The following is an 8,746-nucleotide window of genomic DNA, read 5'->3' as shown; positions in this document are numbered from 1 at the left end:
GTTTGTATTATTTTATCTGAAGTAGGCCTTAAACCTTGTGTTGCATTCGCTAAATACATACACGAGCCATTTTAACTTTTATTTGAAATCAAATACAAAACGATCAAAAAGGAAGCTGTGTCAAATCCCAAGTTTACTAAGCTCCCACCCTCACATAGACAACACCAGAGAAGATGGACTTAGATCTCTTCCTATTCGTACGCATATAAAAAGTGCAAGCAGGGGATTAAAGGAGAGTGATATCATCCATTTGATAAGTCATGCTGGTATAAAACTACCTGTGAATACACGTAAGTATCTTTTGTAGATTTATTATATCATTATAAGTTCTTATTTAAATATATTGATAAAAAAGACTAAACTCGTGTTCATTACACATGTCATGTACTTGCAAATGATAATGGTTTCTGTCACATACATGTATTTTAATAGAATGCCAATTTTTAAAAGTTTTTAAAGCAAAGTAAATGTTAACATATCTTTGATTTACTTGAATTGAATGATCATAAAAAAATTCTCCAAAGTTTATTATAGCCTGTCCCAAGATAATTATGCAACACATTTGGACGATTTTTAATAAAAATACACCTACCTGTGAAAGAAGTGCAATTGAAATAGTTGAAAGGGATATTTTCCAAGATAATTTCATTGACAAATTATCATCTTTCACTCGGAAAAATTCACAGGAACGAAAACAGATTCCTTACGGAGATTTATAATGGGGAATGTTTACATTTTTTCTCCATTCGGAATACACTCGGAATACATCGCGCAATTTTTCAACGTTATCATCCGGGCTTGCTGCAATACAAAATCTCCGTAGACATTTCATTTTTTAGCATTGTATTGAAACCTGATAAGCTAACAGGGGCGTTTCGATTGAGAAATCTTGGAAATTTTTCATACTTTTGAATGAACATCATTTGAATCCTGAGGTATTTATAAATATCAAGCAATTAAGCCAAATGTTAATCCAAAATATCTTGGGACAGAGTATAAGTAATAAAATAATTATTTATATAAAAAGACCCATTTTGGCAATCTGTCAACATAAAATAAAAGGCTTTGAATTATTTTGAATTTATTGTTCATGTAGCATGCTGTCCCATGTGTCTTAAGGAAATAAGAGAGGAACATGAGAATGAAGAGGATCATTACATGGAGTGTTCAACATCAGACAAAGACAAGGTTCATTTTGAATTCCACTGAACCCAATCACAACTTCTCAAGCCTCCAGGCAGAGCTCGGAAAAACACCTTGAATGTATCTAGATACTGAATAAAGTATTCAAATTTCTTACCGCAGCATTTATATGAATTAAATTGATAAACAATGAAAGAAGAAATAAAATAAAGTTCGGAATAACGTAACTCTCTTCGGCTATTTCTGACGACAAAACGTGTATGTTTTACGTCTAAAATATGACGTCATAATGTAGACTGAGCACGAGACGTATTGTCAAACTTTGGCTAACGATTTGAGTAGGCAACCAAGCGGAACCTACTGTGTGTGTATCAAATAAATTTTGTTCTACAAAAATCAAACTGCACCCTGTAAAATCTGCGCTCGGTCCAACGGTCACACTGTTTAAATATTAATGTGAATGATTGTTGGGCCTATTCAAAGACTTAAAATGTCTGCAGTCTCCACACCCAGAAATTAAATAAAAAAACTTTGCCTCTGGTTTTTTCTTGTACCTCTTTATATTTATTTATAACACATCACTGCCCTATGAAACTATTTATTGCATTGATAATTTAGCTAAAATAACCAAGGATAACTTTCATCCATCATTCCATGCTGTCAATCTGCACTTAAAAATCTTTAAAACGCTTTGATAAGAGTTGTTTTCTATTGAATTGTTACAAGCGTTTTTTGAACTTTGATTTTGTAAAGACTCTATTGTTTAAACCAATTACGGTTGGTAATCTGGATTTAGAATAAAAATTGTTAGGGTCGGCGCATAAAAAATAGGGTCGGTCGGGCAACCGGTAACACACACATTTTTTTTTTTGCCTAATATAATCTTCTTAAGATTGCTGGAAAGGGGTGTGATATACCCTGTAAATCTTATACATCACTCCCAGAGTTTATATAACACAGGTAGGCAAATTTACGGTTTATATGGCACAGGGTGGAAAAGGGTATGTTTTCTATAAGTATATGATATAAAATTCTAACATCCAGTAATTTTAATGCATTCGAGGCTCTGCCCAAAAGGCCGGAGAAGTTGGATAAAAATTATACATACCATCGCAAATCATGAGAGATCCAATACACATATAATTATTATTATTCTTGTGTCATATTTTAATTACCAATTTGAAATTTGATTCTGTTTTTGAATTTATAGCAACTACAGCAAGCTACATCCACTGAGATGGAAGGGTCTTATCTCTCAGAAGCAAGGGAACCACCTAGCATTACATTAAGTATTCTCAAAAAGTAAAGTGTACCAGTGTGTGGTATAAATAGCATTGATGTTCATTGATATAATTTTTATATGAAACATCACTTTTAAAAGAAATATGTTAATTATTCAGTGAATTTGAATTGTCATAGATATATTTGGACACATTTACACTATTTACAATTCCATTCTACATGTACATATGTATCACTTTTCCTATAAGTATCAATTATACTGAGGTTTTTTAAACCTTTTTAAAATGCTAATGTTACAAAAATTTATGATATGGAATATTTACAATATCTTGGTAATGATTTTCAGGTTACTGAAGATACACTTAGTACTCAAACTTCTTGTGAAAATACTGAAAGTACATGTAGCCTTTCTCAGACATCTTGTGACATCAAGTACTGTAAGTACAATAGAGAAACATATATTTAAATGAAATATATGACAATAAGTAAAATATGAGAACGGTCAAAGTAAGTGTCAAATGAATCTAATCATTTGATATATCAATATGTATCGATTTGAAATCTAATTTTTAACATCGCTTTTGATAGAGCCTAAATACCTATGAGTAATGTTCTGGCAAATCAAAAATAACAAGTACACAAGTCAATTGGTATGAAGTCATTTCGCCTCATATTAAAATTTGCCTCTGATGTCGAGGAGGAAATTATTGTATTACGAGTCTCAACACCTACAAGTAATGTTCTGGCAAATTAAAAATAAACAAGTACACAAGTCAGATGGTTTCATTTAAAATGTTAAGACTGTGTTTTATAATAGCGTACATGTATTATTTAAATCTAAAATATATGTTATTTTTTTACAGAACTCAAACCAGAGTTTTACATTTAGCCATGACATTCAGCACCTGAATGAATATCTTAAGATAATTGGTGAAAGAGAATTCTCAGATGATGGAAGATACCAGTGGGACTCTTACTCTAAGTCAGCTAAATCTTACTACACCAAACGATTTAGAGACATCTTGACAAAATTGATCACCATTATTTTCCCAAAGAATGCTGAAGAAGTGGTGAAGAATCTTCTAGTGTCTGAAGAAAATCAAAAAATGACACCCAGTATCATACCTAAAGAACATTTGGACCACTCGTTCATGCATATTAAACTTCAGAAACATGGCATCACAGACGGCAAATTCTCTCTTATTTTACGCAAACTTTATCATTCAAAGAAGCAAAATCCCTTTTACCAAACATAACAGAATCAAAGTACTATGCTGCTAAGAATCATGCAAAGAAAGTTGGCCCTGGTCTTCCTGTAGGTACAACTTCTACAAGAAAAAGAATGGATCCAGTGAAGTTGGACAGTTTTCTGGATTTCATTACTTCTCCTCATGTTATTCGAGATCTACCATATGGAGAAAGAAAGATTAAATTGTCAGACGGAACAGTATATGAAATGCCAAACGTGATTCGTTGCATGGGATCCAGTGATGTTATTCAACAGTATAAAGCCTACTGCTCTGAAAATAACATTTCTCCTCTTGGTAAGTTGAAATACAAATTTCAGATACTGATTTAAGTAAGCTGTTACCCAAGTAATTAATATAATTGTACTAGTGCTTTAGATAAGAATCTTATTAAATGTTGGCACCAAGTATATTAAAGAAAATATATATGTATCATATGTTTACTACAAAAAATTACTTAATATGTTTTGGACATTTTACCAGGTGACAGTACAATGTATAGGATCCTGTCTGAGTGTGGAGCGCAAATAAGAACCAGGCTCGAGGGTATTGACTACTTCATTGCTGAGGGAGGTCGTGCATTCCGCACCATTTTGGATGCTTTGGAGGAACTCCTGAAGTTTCAAGTTTTAAACCAACATGAGAAAAAAGACTTTTTGCCTTCTTTCTCCAATGTAAACAGTATCTTCATGCAGATTTCAAGGTATGTTTGAATGAATGTATACGTTTGTATTTACGACTTATAACAGCGAATTACAGAAGACTGATAGAATTTTCAAGTAAGCAAAAGATTACTAGATATAACTCTTAAAACGTATTGATGTCATACCTGAGTAATCACATGACTACATTTAAACCTTGCTGACCCTGTTGAGCAATCTGACAAGCTATTGAAAACTCTACCAGTATTCTGTAAATCACTGTAAAACAAAACAAGGGCCAATCAATTTGAAATTACATATTTCAGCACATGTTGGTTTGTCAGAACACAGGATGTAATAAAGTCAGTAGTTAATCTTTGGAATTTTAGATATACAGAAAACATATTTGTGTACATGGTGGAAGGATGCCCTTGACTTTAGAATTTGCTTTGGTTGAGATGACATCACAAAGTATGCATTATTTTTAAAATCCTACAAAAGTGTGGGCCCTTATTGATACATATCGACCTATACCAAAGTCTGTAGTTCTATGTTTTGCACAGTGGAGGTTAGATTCATATAGATGATGTTTTGTTTTTTGTCCCCCGCCGCAACGCGGAGTGGGGACATAGAAATGCCGTGCGTCCGTGTTTCCGTCCGTCACACTTTTTTGTAAGCGCTCTCATGCCTACAAATTTTGACGGATTTTCATTAAATTTATACCAAATGTTTATACTACTATTACCTTGGTCAAGTTCGAAAATCAGCATTGGTCGATACTTTTTGTTAGAGTTATGAGACTTTGACCACAATAATGACTCTGTTTTATCCAAAAATTGACCTTGTAAGCGCTCTCATGCCTACAAATTTTGACGGATTTACATGAAATTTATACCAATTAAATGTTTATACCACTAATACCTTGGTCAAGTTCCTAAATCAGCCTTGGTCGATACTAGTATACTGCTTGACCGGCGGGGGACCCAGGAATTCTATTCTTGTTGCTTTAGGTACTCATCTTCCCAGACAGCAAGGTAGCAGATCATTGTCAGACCTTTGCCCTCAGTGATCCACTTCATCCCGAATTTGCTGTCACTTGCCAACATCACCATGATCTAGTTTGCGTGACGTGTGAACAAATGAAGGATGCAATCTCTTTTTTAATGAAAACTATCCAGTGTTCGTGCAACCATGGACTAACTGATTCATTCGCGACTTACAGTTCAAACTCCAAAATGCTACGCAAAGTATCACAAATTTGAAAAGTCATCTCATTCGATGCAGAAACCAGGACCCAGCAAAATCTGATCTCTTTGACATGATGCAACATAATGGAGAGCTTTTTATCTGTGACTGGTCCATGAAGTACCTCCCACGAAAGTATAGAGAAGACCAAAGTGATTGGTTTTGGAAGCGTGCTCTACCATGGCACATCACAATGGCATTCCACAAGACAGAAACTTGTATTGAGAGCCTAGGCTTTGTCCACATCTTTCAGAGCCAGGTTATCACAGGACAGCATAACTACTGCAGCCATCATCATTAATGTTATGGAAAACATTCAGTCAATTGATGCCTCAATATCCTCTTTCCATGTCTGGTCAGACAATGCTGGTTGCTACAAGTCGACAGAGATGATGGCCCTCCTCAAATCACATGGCCTGGTTAGATCCTTCAACTTCTGTGAGGCACAGAATGTGACAAAACTGGAGCGACTCTAAAGTCAGCTATCCGAAGCTTTGTTAACCAAGGACATGATGTTCTAACGTACAGCACATTCAATGAAAGAGGTTTGGTATTTAGATCATTATATCATTTTCTAAATTAAAAAAATAAAAACATGTTTTGTTTGCTGAAAATCCTTATACTGTTTTATCTTTAACAATATGTACAGCACAAGGGGAGATAAATGTTTTCTTTAGAGAAACACAGATGCACTATCGCTTTTAAGAAAGAAATAGAAAATCATCAATTCAAATTGATTTATCTTTTTGAATTAGGCAATTGAGAAAACTCCAAAAAATGTGAAGTACAGGGTTAGCGTTTCAGAAGTTGCTTCACAAAAGACATCCTTCAAGCCAATTCCTGCCATCAGCTCCTTACTCAAACTTTGTATTTTAGGAAGAAGGCATACGTGTTTGGAAAGCATATTGTATTGGTACAGGTAAGTAAGCTGTTTGAATATGTACAGTAATATTGTTTAAAAGCAAGAATTTTTTTACATTGATTTTTGAGATACATGTAAATGGAACATTCTATGCATTTGTGTACACAAAAGTGTCATTCAAATCAACATTTTAGTTATTTAGTGGGAAAAAAACCCTGCAAATGTAAACATCATTGAAAGTTCATTATCTTAAAACAGTAAAACATTATGACAACAAACCACATCTGTGTAAAAAAAAAAAATAAAATTCCTGACAATCATTATACTTGGATTCAACTATAAAAATTGTAGGTTTATTGATCCCAAATACTGCCATTCCAAGTATGGAGCACCTGCCATTAACCATTTTGGAGCAACCAGAGGACATTGGTTTCCATATGATAAAAGTCAACACAACTACAGAAACAGAAAAGACCTTCCATTGTCCAAATAAGGGTTGCGTTGCAGCTTTTGGCTCAAGTGAGGATTTATCCAACCATCTTCTTTTTGAAAAGTGTAACCTTGAATTGGAACTAAGTTCAAGTTCCATAGCAGATCGTACAAAAAGAAAGTACATGTATGTAACAAAAATATCTCATTCAGAGAATCTGAATCTGAAGTTATTTTTGACTGAAGACACAGAGACACATGCAGTAGAGAGTGAATTGACCTCTGACTGGGCTTTGAAAGATGAGAGACGCTCAAGGAGATTTAATGAAAATCAGAGAGTTTTTTTAGTCCAAAAATTTAACATCGGACTTCAGACAGGAAAAAAAGAGGATCCTTTTATTCTCTCTGAATCCATAATGTATGAAAGAAGGGCATACGGTACAAGGCGTTTTTCATACAATGAGATACTGTCCATGCAGCAAATAACTTCCTTCTTCTCAAGAATGAGCAAGAAAAACAAGATGGCTGAAGCTGAAAATTGGGAAGCCAAGAAGGAAACAGAAATTAGGAGAATAAGAGCAAATATTATTGATGAATAATTCACTAGACGTAATCAGCATTGCTGTTGTTGTATTCATATTGTTGATTCTTTTTTTATAGGAAATGTACGCTGGGATAATATGTGATGAATTTTGAATAGTCACATGTAGTATATATTGGTATGCTTTTATTGTTCTACAATTACATGATTCATAATATTTCTGTTCATAGGTAATTAGTTATGCTTTATTGTACATGTAAGAAGTAAATAGAACTGGGAATTATTATGTATTTATTTATAGGAGAAATACTTGACGTTATTCATACTTAAAACACTTCATTTATCAATTGTTGCAGTCAGTTTGCTATCAAAAGTGAACGTGTGGTTCATGTTGTAATTAACATGTTTATGTATTATTATTGCACTCATATCAGCCCGAATGTTGCATGGCTTGACCCCTTGACATTAACTATAATGGCTTTCTAGAATCCATTAAAAAAATGTTTATCCCCTTTGTTTATGCAAAATGTGAATGGAATTAGTTTAATATCATTTAAGCAAGGGTGTATGGCATTTTTAAAAAATTTTAATATGTTAAAATGTAGAGCATAACGTGACTTTGCAGAACATGATGCGATCCTCTGGCGCAGGTGAGACCTACACGTAACATCGCAAGTCACTGGCGTAGTTGAAATATACTCGTAAACTTGGCCTGCTGCAAAATCTGTGCTTGCTTCTGCAGTAAATATGTTAATGTAAATGTTAATGGGGAGGGTTTTAATGTGTGCTTATATGTAGATTTAATTTTGCTTCTTTTGAACAGATTTCAGCCATACATGTATCGTCATGAGAGATCATAAAACTAAAAAAAATTGTCAAAAGACTTTTTCGGGCATTGTATACTTGTATAAACCCAATGTACATGCAGCTGTATATGTTGGTGATATTTGAAATTCAAGATTTTATGCAGTTTGGATTGGAATCTTTAGGTTTAAGAATGATTATAGTAGCCAAATAGTTGAAATGGTTGATTAACATCACATGTAATGTGATTTGCATTTGCTATTGTGGTAAAAAAAAAGTCAACAGTAAAATTCTTCTAACAATTTACATGATGTATTTGTTTGCTTATTTTCTTAAGTTTTGAGATGATCATGACCTTATTATACAGGATGTCAATAGCTGATATTTTACATTTCTATCAAGCAAAGGTTTAATCATCAGGGCAAGGCCAACTTATCACACGCTAGGAACAGCTCTCAATAAATATATAGGATACTTTACATAAAACCATTTTAACATGACGTTGGACTTACTATCTACATGTATTTCTTGCGTTAAAGCAAGTAAAAAATGACACTTGTTTCAAGCAAAATATGCACCGATTGCATAGTCC

General features: G+C 33.7%; 1 pseudogene; it reads left to right on the top strand.

The window, feature by feature from the left end:
* Positions 1-211: 211 nt before the first annotated feature.
* Positions 212-6,855, top strand: LOC128165622 (uncharacterized; annotated as a pseudogene).
* The last annotated feature ends 1,891 nt before the right edge of the window (positions 6,856-8,746 follow it).

Source organism: Crassostrea angulata, chromosome 10, assembly GCF_025612915.1.
Source record: "Crassostrea angulata isolate pt1a10 chromosome 10, ASM2561291v2, whole genome shotgun sequence".
Taxonomy (NCBI): Eukaryota; Metazoa; Mollusca; class Bivalvia; order Ostreida; family Ostreidae; genus Magallana; species Magallana angulata.
The sequence above is the reverse complement of the archived record's forward strand: the minus strand, read 5'-3'. Positions and strand labels throughout refer to the sequence as shown.